At 40.0% G+C, this 25,568-nt stretch overlaps 1 long non-coding RNA gene across 1 annotated transcript in view; it reads right to left on the reverse strand.

Moving 5' to 3' along the window:
* The window catches only part of LOC141085266 (uncharacterized), an 80,336-nt gene that overhangs the window by 34,406 nt on the left and 20,362 nt on the right, over positions 1–25,568 (reverse strand). The gene's annotated exons all lie outside the window — the stretch shown is intronic.

A 25,568-nucleotide genomic window follows, 5' to 3' on the forward strand; every position in this document is an offset into this window, starting at 1 on the left:
CTATGTACAAGAATGTAACTACTATAATACTGCCCCTATGTACAAGAATGTAACTAATATAATACTGCCCCTATGTACAAGAATATAACTACTATAATACTGCTCCTATGTACAAGAATATAACTACTATAATACTGCTTCTATATACAAGAATATAACTACTATAATACTACCCCTATGTACAAGCATATAACTACTATAATACTGTCCCCTATGTACAAGAATATAACTACTATAATACTGCTCACTACGTACAAGAATATAACTACTATAAAACTGCCCCTATACACAAAAATATAACTACTATAATACTGCCCCTTATGTACAAGAATATAACTACTATAATACTGCCCATATGTACAAGAATATAACTACTATAATACTGCCCCTATGTACAGGAATATAATTACTATAACACTGCTCCTATGTACAAGAATATAACTACTATAATACTGACTCTATGTACAAGAATATAACTACTTTAATACTGCCCCCTATGTACAAGAATATAACTACTATAATACTGCCCCTATGTACAAGAATATAACTACTATAATACTGCCCCTTATCTACAAGTATATAATTACTATAATACTGCTCCTATGTACAAGAATATAACTACTATAATACTGCTCCCTATGTACAAGAATATTACTTCTATAATACTGCCCCTATGTACAAGAATATAACTACTATAATACTGCCCTTATGTACAAGAATATAACTACTATAATACTGCTCCTATGTACAAGAATATAACTACTATAAAACTGCCCCCTATGTACAAGAATATAACTACTATAATACTGCCCCTTATGTACAAGAATATAACTACTATAATACTGCCCCTATGTACAAGAATATAACTACGATAATACTGCCCTTATGTACAAGAATATAACTACTATAATACTGCTCCCTATGTACAAGAATATAACTACTATAATACTGCCCCCTTTGTACAAGAATATAATTACTATAATACTGCTCCTATGTACAAGAATATAACTACTATAATACTGCTCCTATGTACAAGAATACAACTACTAAAATACTGCTCCTTTGTACAAGAATATAACTACTATAATACTGCTCCCTATGTACAAGAATATAACTTCTATAATACTGCCCCTATGTACAAGAATATAACTACTATAATACTGCCCCCTATGTACAAGAATATAATTAGTATAATACTGATCCTATGTTCAAGTATATAACTACTATAATACTGCTCCCTATGTACAAGAATATTACTTCTATAATACTGACCCTATGTACAAGAATATAACTACTATAATACTGCCCCCTATGTACAAGAATATAACTACTATAATACTGCCCCCTATGTACAAGAATATAATTACTATAATACTGCTCCTATGTACAAGAATATAACTACTATAATACTGCTCCCTATGTACAACAATATAACTACGATAATACTGCCCCCTATGTACAAGAATATAACTACTATAATACTGCCCCCTATGTACAAGAATATAATTACTATGATACTGCTCCTATGTACAAGAATATAACTACGATAATACTGCCCTTATGTACAAGAATATAACTACTATAATACTGCTCCCTATGTACAAGAATATAACTACTATAATACTGCCCCCTTTGTACAAGAATATAATTACTATAATACTGCTCCCTATGTACAAGAATATTACTTCTATAATACTGCCCCTATGTACAAGAATATAACTACTATAATACTGCCCCCTATGTACAAGAATATAATTACTATAATACTGATCATATGTACAAGAATATTACTTCTATAATACTGACCCTATGTACAAGAATATAACTACTATAATACTGCCCCCTATGTACAAGAATATAACTACTATAATATTGCCCCCTATGTACAAGAATATAATTACTATAATACTGCTCCTATGTACAAGAATATAACTACTATAATACTGCTCCCTATGTACAAGAATATAACTACTATAATACTGCCCCTATGTACAAGAATATAACTACTATAATACTGCCCTTATGTACAAGAATATAACTACTATAATACTGCTACTATGTACAAGAATATAACTACTATAATACTGCCCCTATGTACAAGAATATAACTACTATAATACTGCCCCCTATGTACAAGAATATAACTACTATAATACTGCTCCTATATACAAGAATATAACTACTATAATACTGCCCCTATGTACAAGAATATAACTACTATAATACTGCTCCTATGTACAACAACATAACTACTATAATACTGCTCCTATATACAAGAACATAACTACTATAATACTGCTCCTATGTACAAGAATATAACTACAATAATACTGCGCCTATGCACAAGAATATAACTACTATAATATTGCCCCTATGTACAAGAATATAACTACTATAATACTGCCCCTATGTTTAAGAATGTATCTACTATAATACTGCCCCTATGTACAAGAATATAACTACTATAATACTGCCCCTATGTACAAGAATATAAATACTATAATACTATCCCTATGTACAAGAATATAATTACTATAATACTGCCCCTATGTACAAGAATATAACTACTATAATACTGCTCCTATGTACAAGAATATAACTACTATAATACTGCTCCTATATACAAGAATATAACTACTATAATACTGCCCCTATGTACAAGAATATAACTACTATAATACTGCTCTTATGTACAAGAATATAACTACTATAATACTGCCCCTATGTACAAGAATATAACTACTATAATACTGTCCCTATGTACAAGAATATAACTACTATAATACTGCCCCTATGTACAAGAATATAACTACTATAATACTGCTCCCTATGTGCAAGAATATAACTACTATAATACTGCTCCTATGTACAAGAATATAACTACTATAATACTGCTCCTATATACAAGAATATAACTACTATAATACTGCCCCTATGTACAAGAATATAACTACAATAATACTGCTCCCTATGTACAAGAATATAACTACAATACTGCTCCTATGTACAAGAATATAACTACTATAATACTGCTCCTATATACAAGAATATAACTACTATAATACTGTCCCTATGTACAAGAATATAACTACTATAATACTGCTCCTATGTACAAGAATATAACTACTATAATACTGCTCCCTATGTACAAGAATATACTATAATACTGCTCCCTATGTACAAGAATATAACTACTATAGTACTGCTCCTATGTACAAGAACATAACTACTATAATACTGCTCCTATATACAAGAACATAACTACTATAATACTGTCCCTATGTACAAGAATATAACTACTATAATACTGCTCCTATGTACAAGAATATAACTACTATAATACTGCTCCCTATGTACAAGAATATACTATAATACTGCTCCCTATGTACAAGAATATAACTACTATAATACTGCTCCTATGTACAAGAATATAACTACTATAATACTGCTACTATATACAGTACAAGAATATAACTACTATAATACTGCCCCTATGTACAAGAATATAACTACTATAATACTGCCCCCTATGTACAAGAATATAACTACTATAATACTGCCCCCTATGTGCAAGAATATAATTACTATAATACTGCTCCTATGTACAAGAATATAACTACTATAATACTGCCCCTATGTACAAGAATATAACTACTATAATACTGCTCCTATGTACAAGAATATAACTACTATAATACTGCTTCTATATACAAGAACATAACTACTATAATACTGCTCCTATGTACAAGAATATAACTACAATAATACCGCGCCTATGCACAAGAATATAACTACTATAATATTGCCCCTATGTACAAGAATATAACTACTATAATACTGCCCCTATGTACAAGAATTTAACTACTATAATACTGCTCCTATGTACAAGAATATAACTACTATAATACTGCTCCCTATGTACAAGAATATAACTACTATAATACTGCTCCTATGTACAAGAATTTAACTACTATAATACTGCTCCTATGTACAAGAATATAACTACTATAATACTGCTCCTATGTACAAGAATTTAACTACTATAATACTGCTCCTATGTACAAGAATATAACTACTATAATACTACCCCTATGTACAAGAATATAACTACTATAATACTGCTCTTATGTACAAGAATATAACTACTATAATACTGCCCCTATGTACAAGAATATAACTACTATAATACTGTCCCCTATGTACAAGAATATAACTACTATAATACTGCCCCCTATGTACAAGAATATAACTACTATAATACTGCCCCCTATGTACAAGAATATAATTACTATAATACTGCTCCTATGTACAAGAATATAACTACTATAATACTGCTCCCTATGTACAAGAATATAACTACTATAATACTGCCCCTATGTACAAGAATATAACTACTATAATACTGCCCTTATGTACAAGAATATAACTACTATAATACTGCTACTATGTACAAGAATATAACTACTATAATACTGCCCCTATGTACAAGAATATAACTACTATAATACTGCCCCCTATGTACAAGAATATAACTACTATAATACTGCCCCTATGTACAAGAATATAACTACTATAATACTGCTCCTATGTACAAGAATATAACTACTATAATACTGCTCCTATATACAAGAACATAACTACTATAATACTGCTCCTATGTACAAGAATATAACTACAATAATACCGCGCCTATGCACAAGAATATAACTACTATAATATTGCCCCTATGTACAAGAATATAACTACTATAATACTGCCCCTATGTACAAGAATGAAACTACTATAATACTGCCCCTATGTACAAGAATATAACTACTATAATACTGCCCCTATGTACAAGAATATAAATACTATAATACTATCCCTATGTACAAGAATATAATTACTATAATACTGCCCCTATGTACAAGAATATAACTACTATAATACTGCTCCTATGTACAAGAATATAACTACTATAATACTGCTCCTATATACAAGAATATAACTACTATAATACTGCCCCTATGTACAAGAATATAACTACTATAATACTACTCTTATGTACAAGAATATAACTACTATAATACTGCCCCTATGTACAAGAATATAACTACTATAATACTGTCCCTATATACAAGAATATAACTACTATAATACTGCCCCTATGTACAAGAATATAACTACTATAATACTGCTCCCTATGTGCAAGAATATAACTACTATAATACTGCTCCTATGTACAAGAATATAACTACTATAATACTGTTCCTATATACAAGAATATAACTACTATAATACTGTCCCTATGTACAAGAATATAACTACTATAATACTGCTCCCTATGTGCAAGAATATAACTACTATAATACTGCCCCTATGTACAAGAATATAACTACTATAATACTGCTCCTATGTACAAGAATTTAACTACTATAATGCTGCTCCTATGTACAAGAATATAACTACTATAATACTGCCCCTATGTACAAGAATTTAACTACTATAATACTGCTCCTATGAACAAGAATATAACTACTATAATACTGCCCCTATGTACAAGAATATAACTACTATAATACTGCTCCTATGTACAAGAATATAACTACTATAATACTGCCCCTATGTACAAGAATTTAACTACTATAATACTGCTCCTATGTACAAGAATATAACTACTATAATACTGCTCCCTATGTACAAGAATATAACTACTATAATACTGCTCCTATGTACAAGAATTTAACTACTATAATACTGCTCCTATGTACAAGAATATAACTACTATAATACTGCTCCTATGTACAAGAATTTAACTACTATAATACTGCTCCTATGTACAAGAATATAACTACTATAATACTACCCCTATGTACAAGAATATAACTACTATAATACTGCTCTTATGTACAAGAATATAACTACTATAATACTGCCCCTATGTACAAGAATATAACTACTATAATACTGTCCCCTATGTACAAGAATATAACTACTATAATACTGCCCCCTATGTACAAGAATATAACTACTATAATACTGCCCCCTATGTACAAGAATATAATTACTATAATACTGCTCCTATGTACAAGAATATAACTACTATAATACTGCTCCCTATGTACAAGAATATAACTACTATAATACTGCCCCTATGTACAAGAATATAACTACTATAATACTGCCCTTATGTACAAGAATATAACTACTATAATACTGCTACTATGTACAAGAATATAACTACTATAATACTGCCCCTATGTACAAGAATATAACTACTATAATACTGCCCCCTATGTACAAGAATATAACTACTATAATACTGCCCCTATGTACAAGAATATAACTACTATAATACTGCTCCTATGTACAAGAATATAACTACTATAATACTGCTCCTATATACAAGAACATAACTACTATAATACTGCTCCTATGTACAAGAATATAACTACAATAATACCGCGCCTATGCACAAGAATATAACTACTATAATATTGCCCCTATGTACAAGAATATAACTACTATAATACTGCCCCTATGTACAAGAATGTAACTACTATAATACTGCCCCTATGTACAAGAATATAACTACTATAATACTGCCCCTATGTACAAGAATATAAATACTATAATACTATCCCTATGTACAAGAATATAATTACTATAATACTGCCCCTATGTACAAGAATATAACTACTATAATACTGCTCCTATGTACAAGAATATAACTACTATAATACTGCTCCTATATACAAGAATATAACTACTATAATACTGCCCCTATGTACAAGAATATAACTACTATAATACTACTCTTATGTACAAGAATATAACTACTATAATACTGCCCCTATGTACAAGAATATAACTACTATAATACTGTCCCTATATACAAGAATATAACTACTATAATACTGCCCCTATGTACAAGAATATAACTACTATAATACTGCTCCCTATGTGCAAGAATATAACTACTATAATACTGCTCCTATGTACAAGAATATAACTACTATAATACTGTTCCTATATACAAGAATATAACTACTATAATACTGTCCCTATGTACAAGAATATAACTACTATAATACTGCTCCCTATGTGCAAGAATATAACTACTATAATACTGCCCCTATGTACAAGAATATAACTACTATAATACTGCTCCTATGTACAAGAATTTAACTACTATAATACTGCTCCAATGTACAAGAATATAACTACTATAATACTGCCCCTATGTACAAGAATTTAACTACTATAATACTGCTCCTATGAACAAGAATATAACTACTATAATACTGCCCCTATGTACAAGAATATAACTACTATAATACTGCTCCTATGTACAAGAATATAACTACTATAATACTGCCCCTATGTACAAGAATATAACTACTATAATACTGCTCCTATGTACAAGAATTTAACTACTGTAATACTGCTCCTATGTACAAGAATATAACTACTATAATACTGCCCCTATGTACAAGAATTTAACTACTATAATACTGCTCCTATGTACAAGAATATAACTACTATAATACTGCTCCTATGTACAAGAATATAACTACTATAATACTGCTCCTATGTACAAGAATATAACTACTACAATACTGCCCCTATGTACAAGAATATAACTACTATAATACTGCTCCTATGTATAAGAATATAACTACTATAATACTGCCTCTACATACAAGAATATATCTACTATAATACTGCTCCTATGTACAAGAATGTAACTACTATAATACTGCCCCTATGTACAAGAATATAACTACTATAATACTGCCCCTATGTACAAGAATATAACTACTATAATACTGCTCCTATGTACAAGAATTTAACTACTATAATACTGCTCCTATGTACAAGAATATAACTACTATAATACTGCTCCCTATGTACAAGAATATAACTACTATAATAGTGCTCCTATGTACAAGAATTTAACTACTATAATACTGCTCCTATGTACAAGAATATAACTACTATAATACTGCTCCTATGTAGAAGAATTTAACTACTATAATACTGCTCCTATGTACAAGAATATAACTACTATAATACTGCTCCCTATGTACAAGAATATAACTACTATAATACTGCTCCTATGTACAAGAATTTAACTACTATAATACTGCTCCTATGTACAAGAATATAACTACTATAATACTGCTCCCTATGTACAAGAATATAACTACTATAATACTGCTCCTATGTACAAGAATTTAACTACTATAATACTGCTCCTATGTACAAGAGTATAACTACTATAATACTGCCCCTTTGTACAAGAATATAACTACTATAATACTGCTCCTATGTACAAGAATTTAACTACTATAATACTGCTCCTATGTACAAGAATATAACTACTATAATACTGCCCCTATGTAAAAGAATTTAACTACTATAATACTGCCCTTATGTACAAGAATATAACTACTATAATACTGCTCCTATGTACAAGAATATAACTACTATAATACTGCCTCTACATACAAGAATATATCTACTATAATACTGCTCCTATGTACAAGAATGTAACTACTATAATACTGCCTCTACATACAAGAATATAACTACTATAATACTGCCCCTATGTACAAGAATATAACTACAATACTGCTCCTATGTACAAGAATTTAACTACTATAATACTGCTCCTATGTACAAGAATATAACTACTATAATACTGCCCCTATGTACAGGAATTTAACTACTATAATACTGCCCCTATGTACAAGAATATAACTACTATAATACTGCTCCTATGTACAAGAATATTACTACTATAATACTGCTCCTATGTATAAGAATATAACTACTATAATACTGCCTCTACATACAAGAATATATCTACTATAATACTGCTCCTATGTACAAGAATGTAACTACTATAATACTGCCCCTATGTACAAGAATATAACTACTATAATACTGCCCCTATGTACAAGAATATAACTACTATAATACTGCTCCCTATGTACAAGAACATAACTACTATAATACTTCCCCTATGTACAAGAATATAACTACTATAATACTGCTCCTATGTACAAGAATTTAACTACTATAATACTGCCCCTATGTACAAGAATATAACTACTATAATACTGCTCCTGTGTACAAGAGTTTAACTACTATAATACTGCTCCTATGTACAAGAATATAACTACTATAATACTGCCCCTATGTACAAGAATATAACTACTATAATACTGCTCCTATGTATAAGAATATAACTACTATAATACTGCCTCTACATACAAGAATATAACTACTATAATACTGCCCCTATGTACAAGAATTTAACTACTATAATACTGCTCCCTATGTACAAGAATATAACTACTATAATACTGTCCCTATGTACAAGAATATAACTACTACAATACTGTCCCTATGTACAAGAATATAACTACTATAATACTGCCCCTATGTACAAGAATATAACTACTATAATACTGCCTCCTAGCTGTGCGGTTGTGTGTCTGTGGTTCTCCTCATGTCTGGAGCAAGCCCAGGGAGGGGCCACCTTGGGCGTGGAAGCTCCCCAAGCAAGGCCCAGGCTTCCAGGCCTACACTGGGAGGAAACTCCCAACCTTCTCATGTGGATGGAAATCCCAGAGTTGCCTTCGCGGGAAATAAACCTCAGAATGGAAGTCCCAGCAGCATGGAGAAAGATCCTGTGTTGAAGTTCAGCACAGGAAAGAAACAAGAGAAAGTTTTGTCTGTGTGCAAGGATGGTGCAGTTAAACAGTTGACCAGTCAAGGCAAACAGTGTCCAGAGCCTGGAAGGAAATCCCAGAAGGCATCTTCTGCTGAGAACCTGAGTGCTGGAGGGCAGGTGGCTGCACAGAAGGAGAGGCAGAGTCCGTCACCAGCTTCAGGTGTGCAGCTCACTCCAGGCAGACAGAGACGGACATCTCTGGAGAAGCAAACACTCCAGGAGATCCTTCAGCTGGGACATGTGGTGACCAGCATGGCGAGCTCTGGACGCACGAGATTGCAGGCTGGGGGCAGCGCTAAAAGTGTTGCGGAGGCTGGAGTCACAAAACCAGCAACATTAAAAACCAACGTGTCAACCCCTAAAGCAAGACCCCAGAAGGAGCCGCCGCGTGCCCCAGAGCTACAGCTGGCAGAGGAGATACCAGGACTGGTCAGGAGGATGGGTGAGTTGCAGCAGCAAAGGAATCTTCTGCAAATGGAAATTGACTGTATTTACAAGTTGAAGGCTGCTAATCCTGGGGATCACTCTGTATATGACCAGAGACTGAATGCACTGGGGGTAGAACTGGCGACTGTGGTGCGGAACATAGACTGTATGCTGGCGAGGATGGGGCCCCTGGCAGAGACATATAGGAACCAGGAGCGGTTTTGGTCCTGCACGCAGGACTCTGCTGGTTCCCGCACAGACATTGTCCCAGGTGGGACCCGGCAGCAGGTACGGCCGGTGCTGCAGCCCGCTAGCTTCTGTTTTAAGGAGGGTCAGATACTGCACCAGCAGCCGCAACTACCTGCGGCAGACCCCAAGCAGGAGCAAGAGGCTCAGATCCCAGCGGTACCACAAGTCCCAGCATGCCCAGCACAACAGCAAGACAGTGGACATGAGACTGCATCTACTGTTGGAGCCCAGGAGAGCACTAATTCTGGGGATATTGATACTGTTAATGTGGGGTTGGGGGCTGAAGGGGGTACAGAGACTGTGGTGGACATTGCGAATCCTGATGACGCTATTGAGATTGATGATGATGATAATAATGTGCAAAATGTCTGTGATTTCCCCCCTTTGGTTTCCAGCACACAAGGTGCAACAGGCCCCTCCGCTGCAGACCCTCGCCCTGTCAGTCAGCCCAGTGTGGCCCCACAGGTCCCTCCCAGTAATGTTTGGAGCCGCAGCGCTCCATCCTTTACCTCCAGCGCCAATTACACTGGACAGGCTTTCAAAAGGAGGAATGTGGTGCGGTTCAGGCACAGAGGTGCCAAGGAGGATCTGCCGGACAGGAGGCTGGTGGTCAGGGAGCTTCTGTGCCGCCAGATGGGGTTTGCGCCGGTTAATATCTTGGCGGTCATCAATCTGCCAGACAGACAGGGCTATGATATCAGCTTTAAGCTTATGTCTGATCTGGACAGATTCTGGGCCAATTTCCCCAAGTTCAGAGACGCTGATGGGTGGAATAAGTTCAGCTTCATTCCAATATCTAAGCCGGATACCGCCACGGTTAATATCATCTTTTGGAATGAGGCTGTTCCCCCGCAGGACATTGTGGTGTGGCTCCGGAGGCATTGTGACCTTGTCTCCGACCTCACCAAAAACAGGGATGAGGACGGTATATGGACCGGTGGATGGAAGGTGCTGGTGAAACTGCGCCAGCACAACAATATCAAGGCTCACTTACCCAACTCCTTCTTTATCGGGAGGGAGAAGGGGGTTTGCATTTACCCTGGGCAGCCACGAAAGTGCTTTAAGTGTGGTAAAGTGGGTCACCTGGCAAACACCTGTACCGTGGTAAAGTGCAGCCTGTGCGGGGAAGTCGGCCACTTAGCGGCAGATTGCCAGGACATCAAGTGCAACCTCTGTGGGGAGGTCGGCCACCCTCACAGGGACTGTCCTGATGCCTGGCACAATATATGCAAGCTCCTTCCTGACGAGGAGTTAGTGACAGGGACAGAGGCTCAGGAGGAGGAGGCTTTAATGTCAGGGACAGTACTGACCAGGTCAGAGGTCCACCAGGGGTCCGCTCAGGTAACATCAGAGCAGCTTTGTACAGAGGGAGCATGGAGGTCGTCCCTCAGGTCCAGCAGCCACATGTAGCCACCACTTCAGTATCACCATCTCTAGCTGAAGAAAGTGGCTGTAATCAGGTAAAAAGGAAAAAAAGGACCGGGCCTCCCGTAAACCTGAGGAGGAGTATGTCACTAGCCAGGGTGGCAGGAAAAAAGTCCAGAGTTCGGCAGGTGTGATGGTCGTGTCCAATAAGTTTGATGTTTTGTCTGAGTCTGATGGGGACTTGGAGGAAGAGATAAAAAGAATAGAGACGGAGTATGACAGGGACGTAGCGGACCATCCCCCTACAAAACGGAAGCCCGTACTTGCTGACACTGAGATACAGTCTGATATGGAGACCGGTGGTAGTCAGAACATCTGTGACCCAGACTTATGATGGCGGCTTTTACATCTCTGCTCCTCTGTTGTGGCATTTTGATGGCGGATTTCTCATTAAAAATAACATTCAGTAATGTGAACAGCATTAAGGTGAGGAGGACGAGGCACGCTGTCTATGACCATCTCCGATACCTGGACGCAGATGTCCTCTTTCTGCAGGAGACACGGCTGACGACTCAGGGGCTCATGAGGGAGGCTGAGAGGGAATGGCGGTCTGGTCCCTCTTTTTGGTCACTGGCTGTGGAGTCGTACGCCGGGGTCGCCATTCTGTTTAACACCAGGGATGTGACAGTACATAGGATGACGGAGGTGGTTATGGGAAGGTGTCTGGTCCTGGAAGTCACTGTCCATGGGAGGCGACTTAGGCTTATTAACATCTATGGGCCACAGACGGTGACTGACAGGATACAGTTATTTAATGCTGTCAAGCCTTATCTGTTCACCTCTCTTCCAGTGATAATGGCGGGGGACTTTAATGCCATACTGACATCAGGTGACAGCTCCTCAGGTAGAACCGTGACGAGGGATGGTAGGATCTTGAATAACATAGTCCTGCAGGCCGGATTAGGGGACGTCTTTAAACTGGAAGGTCGAAAGCCAAAATTAACCTATTCCTGCTCCAATAGAGGTAGTAGAATAGATCTGGCTTTTGTAAGTCCCATGGAAGTCATTGGTGCCATGAGTGAGAGAGTCGTCCCATACTCAGACCATCTTGCCCTATATTTCTGCCTGGGGGCCACTAAGCGAGCTGATGTTGGTAGGGGGTTATGGAGACTCAATTCTAGCCTCCTCCATGATGTCTCTGTCCAGAGTTGTGTCCACTCCCTTTTGCAGGGTAATCTACAGAGAGTGGACTTCTATGACAACATGGCCGACTGGTGGGAGGACGTCAAGGATGATATCAGATGCCTCTTGAAGAGACTGTCAGTTAAGAAGGGCAGGAGTAAGTATAGCCAGTACCTAAGGCTGCGCAAAGAATTGGAGTCACTCTATTCGGAGGGCGGGGGTAACAAAGAGAAGATCGACCGGTTGAAATCTGAGATAAGGCAGTATCAGTACAGCAGGTATACCTCCTTGGTTCTTGAACGGGATTATGGGGTCTTAGGGGCACCTGATCCCTTTGAGATTTGCCGGGAGCAGGTGGTCAATAAATTGGTCACAGGTCTCATTGACTCCCAGGGTGTATTGCAGGAATCTCGGGAGGGTATCCTGGGGGTTGTGAAATCTTATTATACTGACTTGTTTCAGAGGAAGGCTTTGGATAAACATAAAATGACTCAATTCTTGGAGGCAACTCCAACGCCTGATACTAATGATCTGGACTTTTCTCCTTTGACAGCAGAATTAACGGTGGAGGAGGTTAAGGAGGCCATTGATAAGTTACATCTGAAGAAGGCACCAGGTCCGGATGATATAACAGCAGAATTTTATAAGAAATTCAGAGACCTCCTGGCTCCAATTCTTGTGGATGTTTACAAAAATTGTCTAGAAAATCACCTGATGCCTCCATCCATGAGAGTCTCCTCATTAATTCTGCTGTCTAAAGGTAAGGAGCCGAGCGACATCAAGAACTGGAGGCCAATTGCCCTCTTGAATGTTGACAGGAAGATTCTGGCGAAGATCCTGTTTTCTAGGTTAGTCTGTTTGTCCCCGGCACTGTTGGTAGGCTCTCAGTTTGGCACGGTAAAAGGGCGGAACATCTCTGGAGCAGTCATCTCGATACGGGAGATGTTTGAGAGATGTAAAGCTCTGCGGTGTGGGAGATATGTTGTCAGTCTGGACCAGGCTAAAGCCTTTGACAGAGTTGATCATGATTATCTGTGGGCCACTTTGTCAAAGTACGGTATTCCAGGACAATTTGTGGATTGGCTGAAGACTTTGTACAGAGAGGCGGTGAGCTTTCCTCTGATTAATGGTTGGCAGGGTGGCACTTTTTGGAGTTGAGGCAGGGGTGAGACAGGGCTGCCCGCTGAGTCCACTCCTGTATGTTTTTGCCATAGACCCGTTTCTGAGGTCACTGCAGGAGTGTAACTTTTGGGGGGTGCCGGTCCCCCACTGCTTGCCTCTGAAGGTGGTTGCCTACGCGGATGATGTGACGCTGGTGATATCTAATCCTCATAAGGTGCAGATGTTGTCTGCGGCCATCAGAAGTTACTCAGAGGCCTCCGGGTCTCTGGTCAACCTTGAGAAGAGTCAAGCTCTGTGGACATTGCAATCTGACCCAGACTTTGATCTGCCGCAGTTTGTTAAGGCCTCCACCCATATTAAGATCTTAGGGGTGAAATTTGGGAGGGAAGATAATGCCAGCCTAAATTGGGAGGAAAAATTGGAGACCGGAAATGCAAAGGTTCAGCGATGGAAGAACTGGAGGCTGACTTACAGAGAAAGGGTTGCTATGTTGAAGACGTACCTGGTCCCCGTCTTCTTGTATGTCTCTGTCGTTTTTCCTTTGCCAGAATCCTTCTCGGTGAGGCTCCTCAGCCTGTTCTTCCAGCTCTTGTGGGGGAACAGGATGAACCTGATAAAGAGGGAAATAACGTACCTACGGCGGAGTGAGGGTGGGCTGGATATGTTAAATCCAAGGGTTTTCTTTGACTCCTTGTTTCTGAAAGTAAATTTTGGGAGCATGGATTCAAACAGTAGCTCCCTGTGGGCGAATAGTATCAGGTATTGGATATTGCCTTTTGCGGAATCTTGGGTGCGAGGCGGCAGTCTCAAGAGGAGGAGATGGACAGGTGACCACCTCCCCCAGTATCTGGAATATGGTCTGTAGTGTGTCAGGAAGTGGGGACTGGAGAAGTCTTACATTGAGAGTAATACGAGGAAAGATCTGTGTGCTCATATATGTAGGACTTTCTTCTACTCTCCACTGGCCCTAAGAGATTGTGCCACCAGGACCCTTCAGGACAGTCTCCGGTTCCTCAACGGGAGGCGACTTCCAGCAAAGTTTTTTGACATTGCTTGGCTGTCGCTACATGGGAAGCTCTTTGTGAGGGGGAACTTAAAATATTTAAGTGTTTCGGATCGGAACTGTCCCCTTGGTTGTCAGCAGGAGGAAACCATGGAGCATTTTATTTGTGATTGCTGGGGAGGTAGGGAAATATGGACGGAAGTATCGACCAAGCTGAAAATCCCCAGACTGCTGTCCCTGAATTACCCTGACATTGTCTATGGTGTCCCATCCACTGACAGTAACATCGACAGGGGGACAATGTACCTGATCATTACCACCATTAAGTATTACCACTGGCACATGAGAACCCGAGTGTCCCTCCACGGCGAGCCCTTCCATCCCGACACCGCAGCCACAAAGATACTGTCCGAGCTCAGATGGATAAGAGCGTTAGAGATAAAGAAAAGTCAGAGTAATGAGAAACTATGGAGGAATGTGTCTGTGGGATAATAACATGATCGTGTTACTAAAAGTGTTTATTTCATATTCTTCCTTCCACAGGAGTGAACTCTAAGTTACCTTTATTCCTAATGTATTAATTTAGTTCTATAATTATTGTCTGATGCATTCATGAGAATTTATGTTTTGTATTAAGGAAGAATTCTGTTTATTTTAATTGTATTTGTTGTTTTTTTACAATAAAAATTGCCCCTATGTACAAGAATATAACTACTATAATACTGCTCCTATGTATAAGAATATAACTACTATAATACTGCTCCTATGTACAAGAATATAACTACTATAATACTGCTCCTATGTACCAGAATATAACTACTATAATACTGCTCCTATGTACAAGAATATAACTACTATAATACTGCCCCTATGTACAAGAATATAGCTACTATAATACTGCTCCTATGTACAAGAATATAACTACTATAATACTGCTCCTATGTACAAGAATATAACTACTATAATACTGCTCCTATGTACAAGAATTTAACTACTATAATACTGCTCCTATGTACAAGAATATAACTACTATAATACTGCCCCTATGTACAAGAATATAACTACTATAATACTGTCCCTATGTACAAGAATATAACTACTATAATACTGCCCCTATGTACAAGAATATAACTACTATAATACTGCTCCCTATGTACAAGAATATAACTACTATAATACTGCCCCTATGTACAAGAATATAACTACTATAATACTGTCCCTATGTACAAGAATATAACTACTATAATACTGCCCCTATGTACAAGAATATAACTACTATAATACTGCTCCCTATGTACAAGAATATAACTACTATAATACTGCCCCTATGTACAAGAATATAACTACTATAATACTGCTCCTATGTACAAGAATTTAACTACTATAATACTGCTCCTATGTACAAGAATATAACTACTCTAATACTGCCCCTATGTACAAGAATATAACTACTATAATACTGCTCCTATGTACAAGAATTTAACTACTATAATACTGCTCCTATGTACAAGAATATAACTACTATAATACTGCCCCTATGTACAAGAATATAACTACTATAATACTGCTCCTATGTATAAGAATATAACTACTATAATACTGCTCCTATGTACAGTAATATAGCTACTATAATACTGCCCCTATGTACAAGAATATAACCACTATAATACTGCTCCTATGTACAAGAATATAACTACTAGAAAACTCTCTTTATTATAGAACATACGTTCTGTAATAAAAAATTATAGATATGGAATACCGTCTGTTTCAGTGTTCGTTCATAATATTATTATTATTATATTATTATATTATGTATGCATTTCTGTGCGTTATTACAGGACCCAGTGGGGACGTTCGCTGCTTTCTCTGTACCTGTGCAGTGTTTGCTCTGGTTTCTCCCTCTGTTCTCAGCAGCTCAGGATGCTTGTCCTTTGCTCACTCTGACTGTTGCTCTTTTACTTTGTTTGCTTTGCTATTTTTATTCCTGATAGGGGGAACAGGCTACAGGAGGATTTTTGAGCTGAGCCTGAAGGTAAGAGAAGGATCTGACAGCCTGACAGGCAGATGTAATGCTGCTTCTTTATAGCTGAGGATTAGGGTCTATTACAGTGGAACAGCGGAGGCAGCTCCTGGGGGGATAACACAATCCCCTTAAAGCTGCAGGAATACTGTAAATAGCATTTAATGTGCGTTCACTGCAAGACAGGTTTTTTGGATTTTCTTCTTGTTTTTCATTAAACTAAGATATCTTTAATAGGGAAATTGATGAAAACGCACATCAGAAATATTTGACATCCCTGGCAGACAAACAGAAGAGGGCCCCAGTGCAAGAACAATAATGGGCCCCTTGCAGTCCAGCAGCTCATACTGCACAATCCACCTGTTTTGGAGGTAGAAATGGCCCCCTGACCTCCTGAGCCCCTGGTGTCAGACCACCTGCGATGTACAGTGGGGAAAAAAAGTATTTAGTCAGTCAGCAATAGTGCAAGTTCCACCACTTAAAAAGATGAGAGGCGTCTGTAATTTACATCATAGGTAGACCTCAACTATGGGAGACAAACTGAGAAAAAAAAATCCAGAAAATCACATTGTCTGTTTTTTTTTTCATTTTATTTGCATATTATGGTGGAAAATAAGTATTTGGTCAGAAACAAAATTTCATCTCAATACTTTGTGATATATCCTTTGTTGGCAATGACAGAGGTCAAACGTTTTCTGTAAGTCTTCACAAGGTTGCCACACACTGTTGTTGGTATGTTGGCCCATTCCTCCATGCAGATCTCCTCTAGAGCAGTGATGTTTTTTGCTTTTCGCTTGGCAACACGGACTTTCAACTCCCTCCAAAGGTTTTCTATAGGGTTGAGATCTGGAGACTGGCTAGGCCACTCCAGGACCTTGAAATGCTTCTTACGAAGCCACTCCTTCGTTGCCCTGGCGGTGTGCTTTGGATCATTGTCATGTTGAAAGACCCAGCCACGTTTCATCTTCAATGCCCTTGCTGATGGAAGGAGGTTTGCACTCAAAATCTCACGATACATGGCCCCATTCATTCTTTCATGTACCCGGATCAGTCGTCCTGGCCCCTTTGCAGAGAAACAGCCCCAAAGCATGATGTTTCCACCACCATGCTTTACAGTAGGTATGGTGTTTGATGGATGCAACTCAGTATTCTTTTTCCTCCAAACACAACAAGTTGTGTTTCTACCAAACAGTTCCAGTTTGGTTTCATCAGACCATAGGACATTCTCCCAAAACTCCTCTGGATCATCCAAATGCTCTCTAGCAAACTTCAGACGGGCCCAGACATGTACAGGCTTAAGCAGTGGGACACGTCTGGCACTGCAGGATCTGAGTCCATGGTGGCGTAGTGTGTTACTTATGGTAGGCCTTGTTACATTTGTCCCAGCTCTCTGCAGTTCATTCACTAGGTCCCCCCGCGTGGTTCTGGGATTTTTGCTCACCGTTCTTGTGATCATTCTGACCCCACGGGGTGGGATTTTGCGTGGAGCACCAGATCGAGGGAGATTATCAGTGGTCTTGTATGTCTTCCATTTTCTAATTATTGCTCCCACAGTTGATTTCTTCACTCCAAGCTGGTTGGCTATTGCAGATTCAGTCTTCCCAGCCTGGTGCAGGGCTACAATTTTGTTTCTGGTGTCCTTTGACAGCTCTTTGGTCTTCACCATAGTGGAGTTTGGAGTCAGACTGTTTGAGGGTGTGCACAGGTGTCTTTTTATACTGATAACAAGTTTAAACAGGTGCCATTACTACAGGTAATGAGTGGAGGAAAGAGGAGACTCTTAAAGAAGAAGTTACAGGTCTGTGAGAGCCAGAAATCTTGATTGCTTGTTTCTGACCAAATACTTATTTTCCACCATAATATGCAAATAAAATGAAAAAAAAACAGACAATGTGATTTTCTGGATTTTTTTTCTCAGTTTGTCTCCCAAAGTTGAGGTCTACCTATGATGTAAATTACAGACGCCTCTCATCTTTTTAAGTGGTGGAACTTGCACTATTGCTGACTGACTAAATACTTTTTTTCCCCACTGTATATACAGTAGCTACTTTGCAACTGGATTTCCCCTTTAAACGCTGTATAATTTCACATTCTGCAACTTTCTAATAAACTTTCTCCATCACTTCCTTGCTGTTTCCAAGATCTCTGCTTGCTGTCAGTAGCAGGACTTTTCATGTGTTTACATCCAGAATCTGAAAAACCCAATTTGATCATGTTGGACTGGGCACGACCCCAATACCAACACTTAAGATTATCAAGACCTCCGCTTGCTGTCAGCAAATTCTTCATGAATCACAGAAAAGAGCAAAAACTTTACATAAAATAGACAACTGGGTTTTTCCAGGGTTACATAATGAAATGTAATAAAATGTTCTGAGATTCTTGAATAAATCTGCTGTGTAAATTATCCACAATTTTCAAATCCTCTGTTTACTGCCAGTGAATGGAAATAATATATAGGGTGGGCCATTTATATGGATACAGCTAAATAAAATGGGAATGGTTGGTGATATCATCTTCCTGTTTGTGGCACATTAGTATATGGGAGGGGGGAAACTTTTCAAGATCAGTGGTGACCATGGCGGCCATTTTGAAGTCAGCCATTTTGGATCCAACTTTATTTCAATGGGAAGAGGGTCATGTGACACCTCAAACTTATTGAGAATTTCACAAGAAAAACAATGGTGTGCTTGGTTTTAACGTAACTTTATTCTTTCATGAGTTATTTACAAGTTTATGACCACTTATAAAATATGTTCAAAGTGCTGCCCATTGTGTTGGATTGTCAATGCAACCCTCTTCTCCCACTCTTGACACACTGATAGCAAGCAACACCGCAGAAGAAATGCTAGCACAGGCTTCAAGTGTCTGTTGTTTCAGATGCTGCACATCTCATATCTTCACAGCATAGACAATTGCCTTCAGATGTCCCCAAAGATAAAAGTCTAAGGGGGCCAGATCGGGAGACCTTGGTGGCCATTCAACTGGCCCACAACGACCAATCCACTTTCCAGGAAACTGTTCATGTAGGAATACTCAGACCTGACACCCATAATTGATGGTATGGGGTGGTATATGGGGTACAAAGATAGTGGGGCCATTCTTCATCAAAAGGAAACCTCAATGCCACTGGATATCTGAAATTGCTACATGATGATGTGTTGCCCTCTTTATGCACTGAAGATTGCACGTTCCCTGAGTTTTTCCAACAAGATGGTGCACCACCACATTATGGGTGTCAGGTCCAAGCATTCCTACAAGGAATCTGACCCCCTTAGACTAGCATTTCTTCTGCGGTGTGGCTATCAGTGTGTCAAGAGTGGGAGAAGAGGGCTGCATTGGCAATACAACACAATGGGCAGCACTTTGAACACATTTTATAAGTGGTCATAAACTTGTAAATAACTCATGAAAGAATAAAGTTACATTAAAACCAAGAAAACCAATGTTTTTCTTGTGAAATTCTCAATAAGTTTGAGGTGTCACATGACCCTCTTCCCATTGGAAAAAATAAAGTTGGATCCAAAATGGCCGACTTCAAAATGGCTGCCATGGTCACCACCCATCTTGAAAAGCTTTCCCCCCTCCCATATACTAATGTGCCACAAACAGGAAGTTGATATCACCAACCATTCCCATTTCATTTAGCTGTATCCATATAAATGGCCCACCCTGTATATTATTTCCATTCACTGGCAGTAAACAGAGGACTTGAAAATTGTGGATAATTTACACAGCAGATTTATTCAAGAATCTCAGAACATTTTATTACATTTCATTACATAACCCTGGAAAAACCCATTTGTCTATTTTATGAATCACCAACCATTCCCATGTTATTTAGGTGTATCCATATAAATGGCCCACCCTGTATATTTCTTTAATTGTTAAAATCCCATCCAGACAGCATATTTCTCATAGATCAGAAGCTGTTACATTTTGTAACCAGTCCAGACAATCATCTACAAGCTGAATAGCCTCCTGGACTCCAGACTGATACATTGTAACAAACGACCAGAGCAGGAATATAAGCGAGGTGTCCAGACTGGAGGTGACTGTATAAATCCCTGGGGTGTGCGGTTTTCAGCAGTTGGATGTAGCTAATAATGTTTCTATTTACTAACAGCACGTTTAGAACTTAAACAAAAAAGTTTTTGGGAAAAGTTTCAGAAGTGTTTATTAAACACTAGATTATTTCACTGGAGAAAATCATTTTTACGGGATTCACTGTCAGACACAGACCCGGCCATCTATCATCCCGGTCATTTGGCTAAGTCACTTGTAAGGTTTCTTTGCAGTTCTTTTGTATGGGGAGATTGTGCAGGAGACGACAACGACCAGTCAGAAATGGATTTTGTCTTCTCTTATAAACACGCACGCATCAGTTTTATCCCCCTTCTCCTGGTGTCACTTTTATTGTCCTATAAGTATTGGAAATCTCATGGTGGCGGCTGCTCAGAGAGAAGGTTCCAGTCTCATTTGCAGGGGGAACCTGGTGAGGGAGGGGAGGGGAGGTACGATCAGAAGCTCAGGGATCATTGTATCCTATAAGAAGACACAATCCCAATGTGGCTGACTACAAGGCATCCTGCAAGTCGTGACCACATGAAACAATGTGGGCCATAGTGTCTGGAAAGGCCAGAATTGGGGGCTTGTATCACAATTCAATAGAGGGGGTGACACCCAATTTAATGCATATTGTACTTGGCAAGCTCCATAAGTCACATAGACTTTAAATGGAGCAGCAGTGTATATGGGTTGAACCCCCACCGATCTCATATGACCTATCCACTTTAAAACTGGAATACCCCTTTAAAAGGGTTGTCCAGATATCAGCTAAGCCAGCCGCCTACTCTGTCACAGCCAATGTATGGCCAATGAATGGTGTTGGTTTACGTGTTGTACAAAGTACAATAAACTACAGCAAAACCAAAGAAATGAGCCAGACTATAAGTTGGTATATGTGCAAAGTGTAAAGCCCTGGGCCGTCACACTAAGCGAGATCGCTAGTGAGATCGCTAGCGAGGTCGCTGCTGAGTCACAAGTTTTGTGACCCAACAGCGACCTCAGCAGCGATCTTACTGTGTGTGGCACGCATCACCGACCGCCCCCCCCCCCCCCGCCGGGTATCGCTGATCGTGGGCCTTTTTTTGATCGTTGGTATCCCACTGGCAAGCACGTATCGCTGCGTGTGGCAGCAGGAGACCATCAATCAGCGAGCTCCAAGCGCTGTAAGCAGACGCTGGGAGCTGGTATCCATAGTAAACAGCGGGTAACTAAGTGCGCGCGTCATTTAGTAAGGCTGGTTTCACATTAGCGCTTTTGTGCGCAGCGCATCGGGCGCACCAGTGCGCATGCGCACTGCGCACCTATATTTTACATGATGTGCGCATGGTCTTGCGCATATTTGCGCTTTCGTGCGCATGCGTTTTTTTGTCTTTTGCGCCAGGCGCGTCAGACGCAACATGTTGCATTTTTGGTTCCGCCCTGTCTCGTTAAAACAACGCATGCGCACGGAATGCGCACGGAATGCGCAAAAACACCACATTGGAGCCTATGGGAGCGCAATACTTGCGCATGGTCTTGCGTTTTTATGCGCATGCGTTTTTTACATAAACATGACTGAAATTTGGTCTAGACAGTAAAAAAACAAAATTGAACCAAGGTGATAAAATGGTGTGGGCACTGGGATTCCACAATACTTTAAGGATTGCTCACTAGTGGACACACAGCACAAGCTGCACCAATGTAAGTATGAAAAACCTAATGTCTGGCTGAAATTTCAATACATTTCTATGTACTTATGTCTCTTTTTTTTTTTATTGCAGCATGTCTTCATCTGGTGAAGAATATGTCCCCGGGACAGGGCAAGAGGCAGAAGAAGTGAGTACTATGCTTCCGTATGGATTTGAAAAAATAAACACATGTGATTAATTTTTTTGGTTTAATTTTCAGAGCTCATCCTCCATCACGCCACCACCACCGGAGGAACGGCAGGAGCAGCAAGGCCAAGTGCGGGCGGGTAGACGTGATGTAAGTACAGACGGACTGTTTTTTTTTTTTTTTTTACTTATTTTCTAGTCTGGTTTTTTTTTTTTTTTTTTTTTGGTATTTTTTAATTTTATTTTTTTTAAATTTTCATGGTTGTTTTTTTCGATGTTTGTTGTTTTTTTTCCATTTATTTCCATTTAAAACAAATAATTTTTTCATGGATTGTTTATCAATATCTAGGGCTCAAAGTGTGTATGTGTGTGTGTGTGTTTGTGTGTGTGTGTGTGTATGTTTGTTTGTTTGGGTATATGGGCACGGGACTATGGGATGGAGGATATATATGATGGGTATATGGGCATGGGATAGAGGATATGTATGATGGTATATGGGCACGGGACTATGGGATGGCGAACATGTATCATGTGTATATGGGCACAGGCATATGAGATGGCGAATATGTATGATGGGTATATGGGCACAGGACTATGGGATGGAGGATATGTATGATGGAATATGGGCACGGGACTATGGGATGGAGGATATATATGATGGGTATATGGGCATGGGATGGAGGATATGTATGATGGTATATGGGCACGGGACTATGGGATGGCGAATATGTATGATGGGTATATGAGCATGGGACTATGGGATGGAGGATGTGTGATGGGTATATGGGCACTGGACTATGGGATGGAGGATATGTATGATGGAATATGGGCACGGGACTATGGGATGGAGGATAATTTTAAATTTATATAACTAACCACAGTTAGTTACTATGCCCGGGCAGCGCCGGGCTCTTCAGCTAGTTATCGATATTTTTTTTTTTTTTAAATCTTTCAAAGATTAATGTTTGTCTTTCTTTTCTAGGCTCCACAGCGGGAGGAGGACCTCGCCCTGGACAACGACGAGCTCATCCGTCTAGTCCAGGAGCGAGTCCCGTTGTGGGACACCCGTCACCAACTGCACTCGGACAACGTGGTGATCCGGCGGCTCTGGAACGAGGTGGCCGCATCGCTGATGGATGGCTGGGACAATGCCTCTCCCCGGGTCCGCAAGGATTTTCGTAAGTATTTAAATGCAGTGTGATGCAGCAGTGATCTTGGCCGGGATCACCCAACTGTGTGTGATGCTATTAACTCCATGGAGTTTCTATCATCACACACAGTTGGATGATCACAGCCTCCAGTGCATAGTCTTACTTTTTTTCTTTTTTTTTTTTTTTCCATCACAGTGAACAAAGTCAGAACCCGTTGGCGCTCGATGAAGGACCGCTTCAACAGGGATATCCGTCAGGAGAATAAGGTTCGCAGTGGTGCTGCGGCAAGGACCGGCACGAAGTACCGATACCATCGTGCCTTGGCATTTTTAAGACCGGTCCTTGCCTCCCGAACGTAAGTATTTTCTAGTTGTATTGTGTTTTATTCTGTGCTTTTCTATTCCACAGGAGTTGGCGATTGTTAATTTATGGTAGTAATTTCTTTCTTTTCTTTTCACAGCACCTGGAGCAGCACCCTGCAACCTGGTCCCGAAGCGGTCCTTCATCAAGCTGCCCCGGACCCCTCCCAGCCATCCATCAGCGAGGAAGCACCTTGCAGGTCTGCACCACAGTCATCTGGAGACCAGGAAGCTGGTCGCTCAGGTGTTCCCCTGTCCCAGGTCTCTGCCACTGGTTTTGCGGGCACTTCCCGCCAGCAGCGGCAGAGGACCTTGGACAGGCCTCTCATGCCCGAGTTCGTTGAATTGAGCTCGGTCTTTCAGAGTAGCCTCAAGGCACTCTCCGATAGACTTGAGAGTGGTTTCCTCCTTTTGGACCAACGCTACAAGTCTATCGAGGGTCGCCTTGAGCGCCTGGAAGTCGACCTCGCCAGACCAGCGCATCATTTTTACACCCAAATAGCTCGGGACACGGCGGAACACCTTACCCCTGACCTCCAGTTGACTGTCATGCAGGCCTGCAACAATGCTTTTATGCAGGCTATGCAGCAGAGTAGGATTATGCAGCAGTCAGTGGTGGCATTTCCACCGGTGCCACCACTGACTCGTTTTACAGCATTACCTACTTCTGCTGCATATCACTGCACAGCCACCACACTTCCAAGCCTCGCCGGACACCAATATACCGCCCCAAGTCCGAGTGCAGCTGGACACTTACCCGCCAACACCATGCCAAGCGCTGCTCCTGCCTGGCCCACCACTGCTGCCGCCACCACCACTGGATGGCCCGTCGTCACCACCCCTGCCTTGAGCGCCGCAACCACCACCACCAGCGGGAGGACCACCCCGGTATGGACCGCCACAGCCACCACGCCTGCATGGACCGCCACCACCACCACCACCACCACCACCTCGGAGCAGCATCAGCTGGGGGACCCGCATTCAATATTTACGGCCCCTGCCAGGACATCCACCACCTCCAGCATGCCACAGCTGGAACAAGATCCTGGCAGGCGGTCAACAAGTGCCAGGCGGTCCCCCAGCTCCAG

This window comes from Dendrobates tinctorius, unplaced genomic scaffold (genome assembly GCF_039654945.1).
Source record: "Dendrobates tinctorius isolate UK_male_01 unplaced genomic scaffold, ASM3965494v1 ptg000028l, whole genome shotgun sequence".
Taxonomy (NCBI): domain Eukaryota; kingdom Metazoa; phylum Chordata; class Amphibia; order Anura; family Dendrobatidae; genus Dendrobates; species Dendrobates tinctorius.